Raw genomic sequence first — 19113 nt, 5'->3', positions numbered from 1 at the left:
GGAGATGACAGAGCTCTCGCTAGGAGAGTCCCCACCCAGCCCCCAGCCCAGCCCAGCTCCCACACTCTGCCATCACCTGCCACCAGGTCGTGACGGGCAGTTGGCAAGGGAACCCCACCCAGAGGAGGCCACAGCCTCTGCTTATGGCAAAGGGAGGCCAAACCCCCAGAGCCGGGTTATGCGGCTGTGGCGGAGCCAGGCCGCCCCTGCCGCTGCCAGCCCATCTCGAAAAGGCCCAGGCCTGGAGTCGTGGACGCTTCCAAGCAGCCTGCGGCCGGTTCAGGGCTAGGCTGGCCATCGTTGCTAGGAGGGAGAATACTAAACACCCCAAACTTGTCCCCCCAGAAGGGCCACCCGCCTGGAGGGGAGGGTTGGAGGTGGAGTCGCCCAGGGGCAGGGGCCGGGAGGGGCAGAGAGCGGCGGCGGGCGGCTGGAAAGCGCAGACTGAACGGAGGCCGGGACAGCGGAGAGGCGGCGGCGGCAAAGGGAAATGAGGAGAGAGGGAGGTGGAGGAAGACGGAGGGAGGGACCGCGGGAGGGGAGACCAGGCCGGGAGGAGGCCAGGCGGGAGCGCCGGGCCCGCAGGGGGAGGGAACGACGCCTTCTCCTGAATCAGCGCTCGCCGGGGGCGGCCAGGGCCCAGTCGGTGCCTGGGCGGGGACCCCGGCGCCCGGGGCAGCGCCCCCCTCTCCAGGCCGCGTAGACGCGCGCCCGGCGGTCCCTCCCGGCCTGACGCAGACCTGGGCCGCCTCCGCGGGGGCGAAGACCGACCTGGCCAGGTGCGCCGGCAGCCCCCACCCCCGCGCCTTTGTCCGGCCCACCGGGCTCCGCTCGCCCGCCCCCTGCCCGCTGCCCGCGCGGCCCCGTCGGCACACAGGTGCGGGAGCAGGGAGGCCCGGCCGCCGCGGGCGCAGAGCGGCGCGTCTTACCTGCGGCTCGGTCCCGACTCGGCCCCGGCTCGGCCCCGGCCCTCCCGCCCGGCCGGCCGAGCGCTGGGCGGGGCCGCCGCCTAGGACATGCCCGGCGCGGCCCGCACGCTCGCGGCAGCCCGGCGAGCCCACGGGCAGAGCGGCGGCCCGGCCTCGCGCGGCGGGTCCCTGACGTCTGCGGGCGCCCCGCCCCCCCCCTGCCAGGCCCCGCCCCCGCCCCGCCCCCCGGAAATCCAGGGGAGGGCGGGCCCGGAGCGCCAGGTGAGCGCGGCTCCCGCCCCCGGCGGGTCAGCGGGCCCCGCCCCCGCGCCCACCCCCCCCCGACCCCCTCCGACCGGGCCCAGCCCCTCCCCCACTCGCCCCCACAGGTCTGTCCCCAGACCCCTCCCCTCACGGTCTTCGTACCGCCTCGGCTTGGGGACCCGCCTCTGCGTGCCGGGCGCAACCCGGTGGCCGCAGCAACCCCGCGTCTTGGCTCTGAGCCCGCGGTTAACGCTTAACCAAGCTCCGGGAGCCCGAAACTCGAACCGCACCCCTGGGCCCTAACCTTTGGCCCCGCCCGCCCAAATGAGGGGTGGAGGGCGAAGGAGGTGTGGTGAGCCCCAGAGGCCCGCGCCCGCCCTCTCGTGCTCCACGCGCCCCAACCCCGGGATTTCGGCCGGGCTGGGTGAGGTGGGTCGTGGGCGTCGACGCAGTCCTACCCTCTGCTGACTGCGGGCCGGGCCCTGCCCGAGGGCGGGGCGTGGGTCCCGGAGTGAGTTCTCACGCGCTGCTCGCTCCGCGCTGAGCGCTACAGTAGAGGTATCCGGTGTCCCGAGAGCGAGAGGGGGAAAGGGCTTAACGCTGCGGGCGGGGGCGCTGTGGGAGACGCCTAGGTGGGGGTTTGCCCTGCAGGCATTCCTGCTTTACTGGTGGGGACTGGCCTTGACCGAGGGAGGAGGTGCGCAGCGAAGCCAGGGAAGTCCTGGGAGCTGGGGTTGAGGAGGCGTGTGCCGGGGAGTCTGGGCTTTGTGGCCTGGGCGGCTGGCGCCTCTGAGCGTTCACGGGACCCCTGCCCTACACCGGGAGCACCGCCCCATGGTCACCAACCCCCGACAGAGCCAGGCCTGGGGGTTGGAGTGCGGAGGGGGTCCAGCACCCTCGAGTACAGAGGGGAGACCCATACCCACTACGCAGGTGGAAACCCACCTGCAGAGGGAAGAGCTATGAGGGTGCGGGGAGTGTGCCGGACGGTGGGCGGCGCCACCAGTGCGGGACGCACCGGAAGAACCTGAGTTGGGAGCGCGGACTGCTAGGGTTTGGGGTGGTGGGGGGAGGGGCAGGCCAGGGGAGGGACCTGTAGCCAGGTGATCAAGGAGCTTGGACTTCGTCCCAAGGACAACGTGGCGCCCAAGGAGCGTTTGCTGCTGGCTGAGACCTGCTCAGATGAGGCTTTCAGAGAGCTCTAGGTGCCAAAGGGCATGGAAGGAAGAAGAACAGGAGTGGGGGGGTGGGGAATGGTCAGGTGTCCAAACCTAGTCCTGGAATGGAAGAGGTGGGGGCAGAGAAGTGGGCTAGGCCTTCCCGGTTTGCCCTCCAGACCCACCTTCCTCCCTCCCCATGGCCTGCGCCCTGGGCCGCATCGGTGGCCCCATCCCCCACTCTCCCCTGGCTTCCGGGTGAGTTTGGAAGCCAGCCCAGAGGTTGGGGAATTTCCCCAGCTCCCTCCCGGCTGGGCACAGACCTCTCCTCTCCCTGAGGTCCTCTCCCTGAGGTCCTCTCCCTGAGGTCCTCTCCCTGAGGCCCCAGTCCCTACCCTGAGGCCAGCCCCCACCCAGGTCTTCACCACCCTGTTGGTTTCGCCTACCCCTTGCCTGCACCTTGGTAAATGGACCTTTTATAAAAGTCCTTTTCTCTCTTTGCACCTTTCTCCTGCCAGGACGCTGACTTCCTCCAAGTTAAGGAAGAGAGAGGAGGCAAAGACGGCACCCAGTGGTCACCTGGACCCCCTACTGTCACTGGGAAACAGGTGAACAGGCCAGGAGAGCAGGTGTGCAGGGGACAGCTGTTGAGAGTTTGATGCGGAACGATGGAGAGACCTGGGGACACTCAGGTGAGCTGTTTGGGACAGAGCTAGGGGCAGCTGGAGGCCTCATCAGGTGTGGGTGATACTTGGAGCCAGAGGGAGGGGGTAGAAAGAACAAGGTAGACTAGCCAGGAATCCACAGTGAGGACTGGAAAGGAAACCCAAGGAGGGGTGAGACCACAGTCTCCCCAAGGTTGCATTGAATGCAACTTGTAAGAGTAGCTACAGGATTTTTTTTTTTAATAACTATGTGAACCTATCCTGAAATCCATGAGGAAAAGAAAGGTGCAAGAATAATTAGCCTGCAAGTACTTGAACAGACATGTCTCCAAAGAAGATAACCAAGTGGTCAACAAGCACATGGAAAGATGCTCAACATCATTAGTCCTTAAAGAGATGCCAATCCAAACCACAGTGAGGCGCCACTTCACACCTGTTAGCATGACTACTATCAAAAAAAAATAATAATAATAATCAGTGTTGGTGAGAATGTCTGTGGAGAACTGAACCCTATGCATTATTGGCGGGAATGTAAAATGGTGCAGCCTCTATGGCAAACAGTACGGCAGTTCCTCAAAAAATTAAAAATAGAGCTACCATACAATCCAGCCATTCCACTTCTGAATATATGCCCAAAAGAATTGAAAGCAGGGACTCGAATAGATATTTGTACACCTGTGTTCATAGCAACGTTTTTTACAATAGCCAAAAGGCGGCTGCACCCCAAATGTCCTTCAGTGGATAAATGGGTAAGCGAAATGTGGTCCATCCTTACAATGGAATATTATTCAGCCTTAAAAAGGAAAGAACATGGATGAGCCTTTAGGACATTGTGCCAAGTGAATTAAGCCAGTCTCAAAAAAGCAAATTCTTTATGATTCCACTTCTACGAGGTCCCCAGAGTAATGCAATTCTTAGAGACAGAAAGGATGTTGGTTGCCAGGGGCTAGGGGATGGGGAGTGAGTGTTTAATGGAGACAGTTTCAGATTTAGGAAGATGAGAAAACGTTCAGGGGACTTCCCTGGTGGCGCAGTGGTTAAGAATCCGCCCGCCAGTGCAGGGGACACGGGTTCGAGCCCTGGTCTGGGAAGATCCCACATGCCACGGAGCAGCTAAGCCCGTGCGCCACAACTACTGAGCCTGAGCTCTAGAGCCCACGAGCCACAACCACTGAGCCTGCGTGCCACAGCTACTGAAGCCCACGCGCCTAGAGCCCATGCTCCACAACAAGAGAAGCCTCTGCAGTAGGAAGCCCGTGCATGACAACAAAAAGTAGCCCCTGCTCACCACAACTAGAGAAAGCCTGCGCGCAGCAACAAAGAGCCAACGCAGCCAAAAATAAATAAATAATTTATTTAAAAAAATAGTTCAGGAAGTGGATGGTGATGATGGTTGTATGATGACATGAATGTACTTAGTGCCACTGAACTGTACCTTTAAAAATGTTTGCAATGGTAAATTTTAGGACTTCCGTGGTGGCGCAGTGGTTGAGAATCCGCCCGCCAATTCAGGAGACACAGTTTCAAGCCCTGGTCCGGGAAGATCCCACATGTGCGGAGCAACTAAGCCCGCGTGCCACAACTACTGAAGCCCACGTGCCACAACTGAAGCCCACGCGCCTAGAGCCCGTGCTCCACAACAAGAGAAGCCACCACAATGAGAGAAGCCCACACACCACAGCAAAGAGTAGCCCCCGCTCGCCACAACTAGAGAAAGGCTGCACGCAGCAACAAAGATCCAACGCAACCAAACATAAATAAATAAACATTAAAAAAAGAAAGCTCACATTTCTTGAAAAAAGGTAAATTTTATGTTTTTTATGTGTTTTACCACAATTTTATAGATTATTTTTATTTATTTATTTTTGGCTGCACTGGGCTTTCGTTGCTGCACACGGGCTTCTCGTTGGCATGGCTTCTCTTGTTGCGGAGCATAGGATTTAGGCGTGCGGGCTTCAGTAGTTGCGGCTTGCGGGCTTAGTTGCTCTACGGCATGTGGGATCTTCCCGGACCAGGGATCGAACCCGTGTCCCCTGCATTGGCAGGCGGATCTTAACCACTGCACCACCAGGGAAGTCCCCACAATTTTAAAAAGTAAAGAAAGAAACCAAAAACAATAGCCTGGGCTTCCCTGGTGGCTTAGTGGTTGAGTGTCTGCCTGCCGATGCAGGGGGACGCGGGTTCGTGCCCCGGTCCAGGAAGATCCCACATGCCGCAGAGCGGCTGGGCCCGTGAGCCATGGCCGCTGAGCCCGCGCGTCTGGAGCCTGTGCTCCGCAACGGGAGAGGCCACAACAGTGAGAAGCCCGCGTATCACAAAAAACAAACAAACAAAAAAAACCCCCAAAAATAGCCTGTATAATTCTAAAAAAGAAGGCGCCAGTCCTGCCAGAGGGTAGAGTCTGTCACAGAACCGACCAGAACATTCTGTTATAGGTGGTTGACTGAACACACAGATCAGAGGTCCGTGTGATCATTTAGCATACGATTATTTGGCATTTAAAATCTGCGAGGAAAAGGGCGTTCTTTAATAAAGGGTGTTGGGACAGCTGAGCAGCCATCGGAAGGAAACATGACATTGGACTCCTATCTCACTCCAAAATAAATTCCACATGGACCAGAAATACAAATGCCAACAACAAACCCACAAAAGCATTTGAAGAAAACAGAGGAGACTGGAGACAGTTTAATAGTTTCACCATGAGGAAAGCTTTTCCCAGCGTGATAGAAGCAGAGGTCATAAAAAATTTTTTGATAAATTTAAGTAAATTACAAATTGCAACATTTTGCATAGATATAACCTTTTAAGTCCTAGGATGTGCCGCAAACTGGGAAAAGCTTGTTGCTAACTCATACCTCAACGGAAGGGCCAACTCCCCAGCAGAGCGGGCCTGTGAATTAGTAAGGATGGGGGCCGAGCGTCTCACTGGAAGTTGGGCAAGCAGCCCAGATGCATGCAGAAGGAAACCCACATGGCTGTTAGCTGAAAGATGCTTAACTTCACCCATGAGCAGAGAAATGCAAATGCACGTGACCTTCAAACTTTGGAGGTTTCAAAGAGGGACGGGATGGGAGTGGTGGGGAGACGGGAGCTAGGGTGTGAGTCTGAGGTTGGAGGTGGGGCGACAGTGCCCATCACCTTACAAAAGCCCTCGTCCAGCCAGCCTGTCTGCTTCCCAGGATCTGTCCTGCAGGAATACTCGCGCATGTGCACCAGGCCTAGTCGAGATTTTCATCGCTGCTTTGCACCTAAAGCAGAGCTAGAAACGGCTCGGCCTCGGTCCATCCAAGGGCACCGCTGAGGGACGCCAGATGCCGTGCAGCCGTGGGCACCACTCGGTGGCTCCCTGGGGGGCACAGCACCAGCTCCTCAGTGTTCTCAGAGAACCCGCAGCCCCCCTCTCCCTCCTCTGCACTGTCTGGTCGCGGGGTGGCCCCTGCACGCGGGAACTGGGGATGGGGAGACCTCATTTCCACCCTTGGCCCGAATTTTTTAAACGAGGAAGCTGTATTAACAATGACAAGATTTGCTGTTTTCTGTAGGGAATAGTCAGGAGGGGGCAGGGTCCCCGTGCAGAAAGAGGTGAGGGAGTGGAGCGGCCAGCACATCCTGGGGACACGTGGCTCCAGGGCTGGGCGGGGCGCCGAGGTGGTGCCTGGGGCTTGAGGTAGAGCTGCAGACCCCCTGGGGGGTGGGAGTGGAGCCAGGGGATGCAGAGAAAAGATAAAAGCAGGCCTCCCATCCCCCTCCCATCCGGTCCCTAGGGCCTTGCTGCCCTTTGTAGCCACTGGACTCGGCGGCCTGGCCCACGTTCCTCTGGCCTCCTCCTCGCCAGGATTTCGCCGGGGTTCTCTGGTTGAACTCACACAACCTTAGCATCTGCCAGCCTAGCGGCCGTGTCCTCTGTGGTCGAGAACGTGGAGCCCCGGCTGTCCCTTTGCCTTTGGATTTTTGCATTTAGTCCCTAGTTTCACGTGCATTTGCTGCTAGTGGGAGAAAGAAACCTCAGTGCTGACACAGAGGTGACGGGCCCAGCCCCTGCACCTTCCCAGAGTCAGGCGCAGGGCCTGTTCTTTCCATCTCTATTGTCTGTCCGGCCTTGCTGACCAGACACCAAGGTCAGCTGCAGCCAGGAGCTGGGCCTTCCTGAGGGGCCGGCTTCCCACTTGTGTGTCTGCTGCATGGCTGCCCAGGCCTGTTGGAGCTGCCCGGCCCAGGACATGACAGGGATCGCCTGCAGGCCTGGGCCCTGCCACACCCGGGAGAGTCCTGCGGGGCTGGTCTGGGCCAGGCAGCTGGGGCAGGGTCCCCCTCAGAGGGGGGAGGCAGGTGGCCCGGCGGAGGCGGGAGGACCCCTGGCCACTGTCCCTGTCCTCTGGGCTCAGCCTCAGGGCTGAGGTAATTATCCTAATTATCCGCGCATGGCAGGGGGGGCAGTCCTAAAGCCTGGGCCGCACTTGTCCATGTTTCATTATTCGGCCCAGCTGAGCCCCGCAGCTGAAGGGTCAGGCTCCAGGCCAGGGGATGGGGGGCACAAGTCCTGCTGGGGCCTGGCATGGGAGCAGCAGGTGCTGGGCTGTGGCAGGACAGTCATTGGCCCCTGCACCCGTAAACCTTAGGGCAGGTGGGAGGGGCTGCCAGGCTGTGTCCCCATAACCCCTGAGCCTCCCTCTTGAAGGGCACAGTGTCGGCCTGCACCCCACGCAGAAGTCACCCCTCAAAGGGAACCCAAGGGTGGGCAGGGCAGTGGCCACGCCCCCCACACCCCGCCAGCTTCATGCCCCCATTCTCTCCCCCTCCTCCATTCATGCCCCCTCCCCTAGGTATGCCCCTCCCCCATTTGCTCCCCTCCCCCCATTCGTGCCCCCCTTGCCCCCTCCCCCATTCACATCCTGGCCACGTGCTGTGAGCATTTTGCTCCTGTGCTGTGGGTGTCCTCTCTCGCGCCCTCAGGCTGGAGGGCAGAGTCCATCTCTGCTCCAGGTCCAGGTTCTTATACTCCCCCCCACACACACACACCCCCATAACCCTGCAGCTCCCGTGACAGACAAGGCGGGTGAGGAAGGGCTGCAGGAGTCACCTCCTCCCGACTCGGGGCGGCCCTTTCTCAGGGATCCCCCAGGGAACAAGGAATGTCTTTGCGCACACCTGCAGCACCGCCTCAGCCTTCCTTCCACCACGGCAATCCTGAGGGCACCCACTCCAAAGCCTCCCGCCCTGTTCCTTCCAACGGAACCAGGTGCTTTCAGCCAGCAGTGCAGAGCTCTTGATCTCAGGGAAGATAAGCCAGACGCAAAGCTGGGTGTGGGCACAGGCCCAGTTTTTGCCCAAGTGAGGTGACTTCTGCTGTCAGCCAGGGAGTGGAGAAGGGTGCTTCTGGGAATGCTGTTCCTCCCATTTAAGAGATGAGGTGAGGTAAGACACTGCCATCTGCTCACTGCCTTTGCTGGCTGAGGTGTGATGCTTGGAGCTCCAGCAGCCATGATATGAGCAAGAGGAGAAGACCAGGACCTGGGCAGCAAAGCCAGTCCAGATCCCTGCCTTTGCTGCTGAACTGGACCCAGAATAAACACCTCATTCTTAAGTCAAACAGACAACAAGCCCTCGTTGTCTCTTAAGCTACTTTGGGTTGAATGCTGTGTTAATTGCAGCCCAGCCATCTATGTAGCATAACATGTTCAGATCGGCTTTCTCCAAACTGTTCTTGGAATATTAGTAATCACTATATCTATGAAAGAAAAGTCCATTTTGGTGATATTTATTTTTTAAAGTAAAAATGTGGTACCCATCCGCCCACCAAGCATGACCACCTGGAAACCACCGATGAGGTCCCTTCTCTCTAGGGATGGTGACATTGGAGATAGGCTCCATTAGCCCTCCTCCAGGATGAAGCATGTGCCAGAGACCTGGAGAACCCCGCTGGGGCTGAGCTTTTGAGAATCTGGGTATCGTCCATTCCATCAGCCCACACACCTCAGGGCCAGGAGCACATGCTAGGACGGAAGGCAAAGAGCACATCGACATCTGCAAGTTCCTCCAGAGCCTTTGACCTCGAACTTGGAGCATCACTGTTAGACGTTAGAGGTGAGTTAGATGTGAGCAGAGGCATCGTGAACATGTTGGAGGGACGGTGGGCGGCATCCCTTCCCCTCCCTTCCTATTGCAACAGACTCGTTTGGCAGTTTTCTGTCAGATGTTAATTCTTGCAAATGCCCTGTGCCACCCACCGCTGGTGACAATGGTGACCACTGCCACTGTGGTAGCAGAGGTGACCCTCTCGAAGCTCTTCTCCCAACGGGGTGGTGGTTGGCCAGGTGCTGCCATCTTATCAGCCATCCTTCCCAGGGCTGAGACCTGCCCGTGGATCTCCAAGTGTTACCTCAGGAAGCAGCAGAAGAAATCAGGCTCCCGACAGGTCAGGACGCTTGAGAGGGCGGCACTTGGACAGCCTGGTGGCCTTCCTCGTGGCCACTTGGATTCTCCTCCTGCATCTGAAGTGCGACAGTGAAAACTGCCACTAGAACTCCAGGCACTGAGGGTCACTGGAGGAAGACAGTGGCTGGAGGTGAGGTCTCCCCGTTGGAAGGTGAATGGTGACATCCACGGGTGATTTGTTGAACAGCTAATAAGGATGGATTCAGCGTACAACCCTCCAACGTGGTGCCACGTGCACATGCGTGTGGCAGCCTGCGGGGCTGCCGAGGTAACGCCATGGTCCCTCTGTAGTCAGTGAGACTGAATCTGGTCTTTAATGAATTGTGGCACAAAAAATCTTCTGTGATAGCCCTAACCGAAGACTTCTTAATATATTGAAATGCCCCTTTTTATTAAGCAAAATGCCTTTTTATTTTGATGCACAGAATGGAATTTTTTGCTTCATGTCTCAGATTTATATTATTTTTTTAAACTCTCGACATTTACTTCCTTTGTGTATTTTAAATCACGTACATGTGCTCTTTGTATAGTTGTAAAATTTTAATAAAAATCAACATATTTTTTGAACTGCATTACATCAGCATTTATAGACCTCGTTACGCACAACCTACCTCGGAGTCCCATGTGCGCACTGGCCGGCGCCCGGCGTCTGCTCTGTCCCCTGGCAGCGCCCACGGCCCTGTCTGCTTGTTGCTCCAAGTCAGGTACCTTGCTTTACAATTTCAGCCCATATCATGATGCCCGTCGATGTTTGTTGCACCCCAAACACATAACGCTGTGCCGACGCATTTCTCCTAGTTCCATGGCTCAAACAGGAAAGTATTAAAACGCAGCAAGATCTTACGGTCTCAAACTGGACCCAAATCAAATAAGCAGAAACCAGAATTCTTCCAAGTAAAGATAAGTGGTTTCAGCCTCCCTGAGGCAGGAAAGGCCAGACGAACGAACTCCCAGGTATCAGAACGAGACTTTGCATGTGGCTAGCACGCTGCTTCCCTTTGTGGTACATAAGCGGCTTTCAGACTGTTCTGGAATGGGACTAGGGCTGAGCTAGGTGTAAGATTCCCATGCAGAAACCACTCGCCCGGGGAATCACACGGGCTTAAGTTTCTTGTGCTCTCTCAGGTGAAGTTTCATGAGCAGGAAAAGAAAAGAAAAATAAATACTCTATCTTGATATGTTTCGTTGCTTAATATGGTTCTTACTAAAATAAATGCAACTTGATTTCTCTTATTACTGTTATAAAATTTAAAACACACAGGGACTTCCCTGGCGGTCCAGTGGTTAAGACTCCGTGCTCCCAATGTTGGGGGCGGGGCATGGTTCGATCCCTGGTCAGGGAACTAAGATCCTGCATGCCACATGGCGCGGCCACACACACGGACACACACACACACACGCAATTTTGATAATTTCTTACGTCAAGTAAATCAAGTAGATTATTTTCACCACGTACCAAGCAAGTCCATAGCACTCATTATAGTTTATAAGACCACTTAATGTTTAATCGTGCTTCCAGATATGACAGATAGCAAACATCAGACAAAACCTTGTACCAAAAGCAACTCTAAAAGCCATATTTAAAAATACATAGCTGGGGGGACTTCCCTGGTGACGCAGTGGTTAAGAATCAGCCTGCCAATTCAGCGGACACGGGTTCGAGCCCCGGTCCGGGAAGATCCCACATGCCGCGGAGCAGCTAAGCCCGTGCGCCACAACTACTGAGCCCGTGCACCTAGAGCCCGTGCTCCTCAACAAAGAGAAGCCACCGCGATGAGAAGCCCGCACACCGCATCGAAGAGCAGCCCCTGCTCGCCACAACTAGAGAAAGCCCGCGCGCAGCAGAGAAGAGCCAACGCAGCCAAAAATAAATAAATTAATTAATTGATTTTAAAAAATACACAGCTGGGTACTTCCCTGGTGGTCCGGGGGTTAAGACTCCATGCTCCCAATGCAGGGGGACCGGGTTCGACCCTGGTCAGGGAACGAGATCCCGCATGCCGCAGTGAAGATCCCACATGCTGCAACTAAGACCTGGCGCAGCCAAAATAAATAAATAAACATTAAAAAACAAACAAGCAAACAGCTGTTTGAAGGCATCGGCGAGCAACCAAGGCAGCCAGGACTTGAGGGGCTGGAGACCCTGACCAGAGGGACTCACCTTGAGATGAGCTGTCATTCTCGGCCACTTTCCTCCTTGGGGAAGCTTGCTGATTTGTGGATGATGCTGAGCCTGGAGGCCAAGGAGAATGTGGCAGCACAGCCACGGCCTGGGGAAAGGGCCTGGAACCACTGCGCCAGGCGCTGGCCGGGCAGAGGAGGGGCGGCATGGGGCTGCAGGGCCAGGAGCCACTGAGCATCGAGGGGAGCTGGGAGACCCCGTTCCAGGGGCAAGGTGTGGAAGCCTGGCCAGGAAGTGGAGACAGATGAGAAGGTTTTATTTATTTATTTATTTAAATTTATTTATTTATTTATTTATTTATTTTTGGCTGCGTTGGGTCTTCGTTGCGGCGCGTGGGCTTTCTCTAGTTGCGGCAAGTGGGGGCTACTCTTCGTTGCGGTGCATGGGCTTCTCGTTGTCGTGGCTTCTCTTGTTGTGGAGCACGGGCTCTAGGTGCACGGGCTTCAGTATTTGCAGCATGTGGGCTCAGTAGTTGTGGCTCGCGGGCTCTAGAGCGCAGGCTCAGTAGTTGTGGTGCATGGGCTTAGTTGCTCCACAGCATGTGGGATCTTCCTGGACCAGGGCTTGAACCCATGTCCCCTGAATTGGCAGGCAGATTCTTAACCACTACGCCACCAGGGAAGCCCGAGAAGGTTTTAAATGTGTGCTCTTTTCCAATTTGGGAGAAGGTGGCAGAACCGGACTTTGAGACACCTCCGCACGCAGTGGAGGGACCTGGGGAGATGGTCCCTCTGTCCCTTCCGAGTGACCAGATCCCCAGCCAAGACCGTAGTCTCAAAGCCAACCCACTTCTCCTTTTTAGTAGCAGGTGCTCGTGGAGAAGGGGCTCTGCTTTGCAGGGACAGGCCCTAGACTAGCCTGCGGGGAGGGGGCAGGGGGCCGGCGCGCGGACAGGTAGTGTCCTGCCACCCCGAGAGGCCCTGGGGTCACCGCGGACAGGAGAGGGCAAGGGAGTCACAAGGCGGCCGGGAAGCTCTCTGCTAAGCTGGTGGCCGCTGTGTTCCTGCAGAACTCCTCAGGGCCGGAGAACCTGAGCCCAGGACCCTGAAACCGGTCCAAGCTCAGCTCTGCCTGCCAGGGTGTCAAGTACATGAGACCCACCCCCCCATCCCCAGTCTGCTACCTGCCCCTCGCCACACCTGGGGAAGAGCACGGGCCAGAGGAAGCGGGAAGGTGTTGATCCACAGGGAGCGGGGGAGGAGAGGATGGAGGCCGCTGGGACGAGGTGGCAGGGTTGCGCTCAGCCCCATTTCCTTTTCGGGGTTGGGAAGGGCAGTGAAGGGCGTCCGTGCAGAGTGCAGGTGTCGGAAGAGGGAGCCCAGACTCGGTAGGAGGGGCCCTGGGGCCTGGGGTGGAGAAAGTCAGCACTGGCCCCAGGCGGGAGGGAGGGACACCTCCAGGACTGAGCACTACCCTGTGCTGGTCCCTGGAGGCCTGGCCTTGCCTTATCCCTGAGAGCTGCGCACACCATCTCCACTTACAGGTGGGCCAGCCGGGAAGTCTCTGTGACTTAGATTGTCCGGTGTTCAGGCATAGGGCCCAGCAGAGGGGCTGGCCTGTCTCCTCCATGCCCCGCCCCGGGGTGGGGGGCAGGCTCTGGGCTCCCCCTCCTCGGCCCCCAGACCTACAAGTTGGGGTCTCACAGTTACACCCCAGGCTGAGAGGAGCCATCAGCTAAAGGACCCCTGGCTCCAGGTGGGCAGGAACCGGTCATCAAGGCCTCCTGTGATGAGCGGGGAGGGCCGCCCGGGAGCTGGTGGGGACAGCTGGTTTGTCCTGCAGGAACCCAGGCCGGGCGGTGACAGCTGGGGGCTGAGCGGGGCTGCAGGAAGAGCAGACCTCTGCTCGCTCGCCTTCAGAGAACAGACAGTCTGAGCGCTGACTCTATTCCATTCCACAAGGAAAGGCGGGACCCCTCCCCCGCAGCTGAGGACAGATGGTACAAAAAGATAGCCATCCCACTTATGAATATAGATGGAGGTGGGAGGATTAGCATAAGCAATGAAAAAGAAGAGTGAAAAGCCCCCTCTTGTTGAGGAAGATATGCCTGAACACCGGACAATCTAAGAGGCTCTAGTAAAAACTACTGGAGTGAATAAAATAATCTGGTGAATAGTCAGGAAGAGAAGAATATAGAATAATCCATCATTCTTTCTATTCCGATAATGAGCCTCTAGAAATGAGGAATCTATTCCATTCCCTACAGTGACAAAACAAACAAACACACAACCTTAAGAAGTCCACTAAGGAGGACACAGTATCTATATGAAGAAAGCTATAAAATCTTATAGAGCTATATAAAGCAAGACCTGAACAAAAGAAAGGAGTACATGCAGAGCCCAAGAAGGTCCTTTCAATGGCTAAAATAATCTTAAAATTTGTATGTAAGAATAAATGCCCAATAACAGGCAAGAAAAGACTGAAAAAGAGCAAGGGAGGATCTGCCGTCCCAAATATGAGGCCAACCTCTAAAGCTACTAATCCGATTAAATACGGTATTGATCTAGGAATAAATAAATAGACCCATGCACCAGAATAGATATGCTAGAAATAGTCACCATTTTCCAGCAGAATTTCATTCACGACAGAAGAGGAAGGTGAATTCAGTGGGAAAGGATGGGTTATCTGCTAACCATGTGCTGGCACAATAGATAACCATCTGTAAGAAAAATGTACATGGTGTGTCAACATTAGAGCCAGGTTGATTAAGTAATAAATGCAGAAGCCAAAAGAACTGGAAAAAACACATATGTAGTCAGCACACATGTAATCTAGGGTCAAGAAGAGCATCTTGCCTCAGTCCAGGCACCCTAAAGCTATACGAGAAAGTAGATATATTTGACTTTGTAGGAATATTAAATTTTGTGTGGAAAAAGAAGCCATAAACAAACAATATAAAAATGATAAATTTGGAAAAATACATATTTGTAAAGCAGACGACAGACAAATGATGAATACCTAGAATAGACTGAAGGCTGTTGGAAATTGACAAGAAAAAGATTTTTAGGAACCAGTAGAAAGATGGACAAAGGATATAAATAAGCAATTCACAGAAGAGCAATTCATTGACAATCTGTTGAGAAACAGGAGGAGACGTTCAAAGTCACGAGCCATCGGGGAAATGCCAATTAAAGCACCACTGACACAGAGCTCCACCCTCAGGCTGCCAGACACTGAAAACGGGCCTAGTGGTCCTGGGAGTATAAGGGATCAGGGACCCTTGTATGCTGATGGCAGAAATGAGAATCATTACACCACCTTGGAAAGCAGTCTGAAAACTGCAGATATGATTAAAAAGACAAGTGGACATCAATCCCCTGATGGAGAATTTCTGCCACAAAAACAAAACCTCCAGTGCAGGAAATATATGTTCACAGCTATCCAGTGCAGCATTCTTTGTCGTGGCACAAGAAAAAAGCTACGGTAAATGAAGTGAATGCCGATATAGGTAAATGGTTGTCATTATTAATGCTTTCAACAGTTACGTCCTGAACTATGTGCCTGACACTGTTAAGATAGCATGGCAATAAAAAAATCCAAATTCTAGCCCTTATGGAAGTTTATTCTTGTAAAGGAGACAGAAGATAAGCAAATATATATACTTAAAATGTTAGGTAGTGGAAAGTACCTAAGACCACAGATAATTCAGGAGATAAAAGGAAGTTAAGAAAGCAGTTCCATCTAAGATAACATCTAAAAGAATTAAATACTTAGGAATAAACCTAACCTACTTGGTGAAAGCCATGTATGCTGAAAACTACAAAGCACTGCTGAAAGAAATTAAAGAAAAACGAAATAAATGGGAAGACATCCCGTGTTCATGGACAGGAAGACTCAACATTGTTAAGATGTCAACACTGCCCAAAGGGATCTACAGATTCAGCACAATCTCTGTGAAAAGTCCAACAGCCTTTTCCCATAGAAGTAGAAAAGCCAATTCTCAAATTTATATGGAATTGCAAGGGGCCCCAAATAGCCAAAACAGTCTTGAAAAAGAATAAAGTTGGAGGACCCACACTTCCTGATTTTGAAACTTACCACAAAGCTACAGTAATTAAAACAGTATGGTACTGGCATGGGACAGATATATACACCAATGGAAGAGTACAGAGAGCCGAGAAACAAACCCTCACATATATGGTCAAGTGATTTTTTGCAAAGGTGTCCAGACCCTTTAACTGGGGGAAAGGACAGTCTTTTCAACAAATGGTGCTGGGAAGTTTGGATATCTACATGCAAATGAATGAGGTTGGACCCTTACCGTACACCGTACACAAAAATTAACTCAGAATGCATCAAAGACCTAAATGTAAGAGCTAGAGCTATAAATCTCTAAGAAGAAAACATAGAGATACATATCCATGACCTTAGATTATTAGCCAGAGTTTTCTTAAATAGGACACCAAAAGCACAAGCCACGAAAGAAAAAATAGATAAATTTAACTTTTCAAAAAATTTAAAACTTCTGTGCTTCAAAGGACACTATCAAGAAAGTTAAAACACAACCCAAAAAATGAGAGAAAATATCTGCCAATCTTGTATCTGGTAAGTCTAATAACCAGAATATATAAAGAACTCTTACAACTCGGCAATAATAAAATGACAAGAAACCTAATTAAAACATGAGCGGAGGATCTGAATAGACATTTTTCCAGTGAAGACACACAAATGGCCACTGAGCAAGGCTTCATAGGTGCAGAGGGGAAATGTTCTGGAATTAGGTCTTGGTGATGGGTGATGCTCGCACAACTCTGAATATACTGAAAACCACTGCATTATACACTTTAAATGGGTGAATTTTATGGCCTGTGAATTACATCTCAGTTCAAAGTTCTTAAAAAGAAAAGAGACTGAAAAGAGGCGTCACAGACATTGTGTTATAGCCAATATTCTACAGGCATTTTTCAACAGAGATCTGCGCCTGTCATTGTAAATTATACTGAATTATACGTCAACAAAAAATAAAGGAATAAAACATAATAACAGCAAAAGGATGCTCCCAATGCAGGGGACCCGGGTTCGATCCCTGGTCAGGGAACTATATCCCGCATGCCGCAACTAAAGATCCCGCATGCTGCAAGGAAGATCCCGCGTGACGAAACTGAGACCTGGTGCAGCCAAATAAATAAATAAATAAATATTAAAAACAAATAGTAACCTATGAAAGGGAAAATTTTCAAATCGAACCTATGATCCGTCAACAGGAAATTAGAACCATTGGGTTGGCCAAAACGTTCATTCGGTTTTTTCCGTAACATGTAATGGAAAAACCCGAACGAACGTTTTGGCCAATCCATACAACAAAATAAAGATGTGGTAAGAAGAAGAGTTAGGGTAGAGTTACCTTTTAAAACACAGAAAGCTTGGAAATTACTTTAGCACCTTATTGGAACCCATATCCAGGTAAAGATCACGTCTCAAAGGGAAAAGAGACGAAGAGTAAGCAGCAAAGTGAGTCGACATGTGAGGAAAGATTCCTCCGTTTATGGGGAGCTCTTAAAATTGGGGGCTAGAGAAATACACCAACGTGGCAGGTAAGGTAGAAGCATAAGGGACTCCAGCTGTGAGAATCGCAAGTTCACGAAAGAATAAGTGACAGAATGGCTATGGTTAAGAAGTGTGAAGGAAGCATCCACTGTAAGTGGTCTTTCAATGCAAACATGAGATCCTACATCGAACTGTGATCAAAGCACAGGAAAGTCTCCATCTAACTGACAAATCAGTTTTAAGCAAGCGGAAGGCCTGCAAGTTTTTTCCAAAACATGTGAGGAAGGTTGATAAGGAAATTATGGAGTTTAAGGAAAATAGATATAATTTGGTTTCAAATATGAGGAGCTCATCGAAATGACTCAGACGATCAGGAATACACTGTCTCAAGCTGTATGCGCCTCGCATTGCATACCTAGAATATTGGAGGGTGTGCTGTTTGAAAGTCTATTTCCTAAACCTTATGAGAACCAGATTGCATTTTTAAGTGGAATACTGTTTGCATTTCCAATCCCTGGGAGGTCAGGACACTTGTTTCTCTCCAGTCTGTTTTGCCTATTAGGCTGTGAGCTTCTGGAGACCCAGGATTTTGTGTTATGACCTCCTCTTTCCATGGTCATATTAGTGAAACTTGCATTGTAAACTTTCTCAAGAAAATTTTCATGAGTGAATGAATAAAAATGGAGAGATTTGCAGTAAAAATGAGTAAGTTAAAAAAAAAAAGCACAATAAGCACACGTTTGTATCCACCAAAAGAATATCCAAGAACCATCAGAGTGGCTTTATTCCTAATAACCCCAAACTGGAGAAATCCAAATGTCAGTAGATGGGCCATCAGCTGCTGAACCATGAAAAACCAACTACCGTTCCCCGTACATCGTGGATGAATCTCATGGACATGTTATTGAGTGAAAAATAAAAAAGTTGGATGCAGAAGAGGATGTACCCTGAGTCCACTTAGAGGAAGTTCAAAAAAAGGCAAAACTGGTGTGGTGTGAAGGCCAGAGAAGTGGTCCCCTTGGGAGCGCGCTGAGTGGCACAGGGGTGTCCAGTGGGGGCACGGAGAACGTGGTTGTTTACAGGGATGTCTACACAAGTAAAAATTATCTAACTGTCCACTTAAGATTTGGGCGGGTACTGCATGTACAGGATACCGCAATAAAAATGCGTTACATGAAGAAAGAAACAGCATGCTTTTTAGCACGCTGCTACTCATGTAAGTTTGAAAATCACACAGGAAACAAGATTAAACATTTTTTTTAACCAACATGAACACTTTATCCTGGGAGCGGCCGAGGCCGGGAGGGACTCCGGGAGGGTTGCCAAGGAAAACGATGGAGGAGGCGGCGGCGTTGGGCACCCGGGGGCGCTGCCCTAGCCCTGCGGCCACTGAGGCCGGGTCACCCCCTCTGCCGCCCCTGACCTGACCCCGCTCACCTACCTGGCCCCTCTTTCTCTCCAAACTCACCGGGGCCCTGGGTCCCTGAACTCTCGTCTGGCCTCCCTGGTTCCCCAGCCCGCTCGCTCCTGCGCAGGTAAGGGGCAGTGATCCGCGCGGTCCCCGCCCCCGCCGTCCAGGCCACCGCGCCACGCCCCCCCCCCCCGCCCCCTCTCGGAGGACCCGACCTCGCGAGAAGCTGCGGGCAGTTTCCCCCCCCACGAGGGATTCCCACCGCACCTGGGACCACCCGAGACAGGGCCTGGGGCACGCGGAGGCGCAGGCGGGTCCAGAGACCCCAGAGGGAGCGGCTCTGGTGATGGCTTCGGAGAGAATCGAGCAGATGGGGGAGCCCGGGGCGCTGGTGTGTCCCCACACCACCAGGCCTCAGCCCCGGGCTGCCCGGGCTCCCGGCGGGCAGAAGAGGAGGAAGGGGCACAAGGCAGGCTGGGTGTGGGCACCGGAGCTGCCTTGAGGACACCACCCCGCCCCCTCCCCCGGCACACGAGACCGTTGCCGGGTCCCCACCCGCACCTGGCCCGGGGCTAGCTCTCCGGGTGCCCCCTGGCGCTCCTCC

The 19113-nt window shown here is 53.3% G+C and overlaps 1 long non-coding RNA gene across 3 annotated transcripts; it reads left to right on the top strand.

Annotated features, from left to right (window-relative positions):
- Positions 1-1555: 1555 nt before the first annotated feature.
- Positions 1556-10568, top strand: LOC114905145. Of its 3 annotated transcripts, XR_003796100.1 has the most exons (4): positions 1556-1730; positions 2848-3021; positions 8838-9078; positions 9340-10568. It is a non-coding gene; the product is annotated as an uncharacterized LOC114905145 (long non-coding RNA). The 3 variants fall into 3 exon arrangements; XR_003796099.1 differs by having other exon boundaries at positions 8838-10568; XR_003796101.1 differs by lacking the exons at positions 8838-9078; positions 9340-10568 and adding an exon at positions 4461-4558.
- The last annotated feature ends 8545 nt before the right edge of the window (positions 10569-19113 follow it).

This window comes from Monodon monoceros, unplaced genomic scaffold (genome assembly GCF_005190385.1).
Source record: "Monodon monoceros isolate NGI ecotype Baffin Bay Population unplaced genomic scaffold, NGI_Narwhal_1 Super_Scaffold_21, whole genome shotgun sequence".
Classification (NCBI taxonomy): Eukaryota; Metazoa; Chordata; class Mammalia; order Artiodactyla; family Monodontidae; genus Monodon; species Monodon monoceros.
Note: the sequence above shows the minus strand (reverse complement) of the source record. Positions and strands in the feature narration are given on the sequence as shown.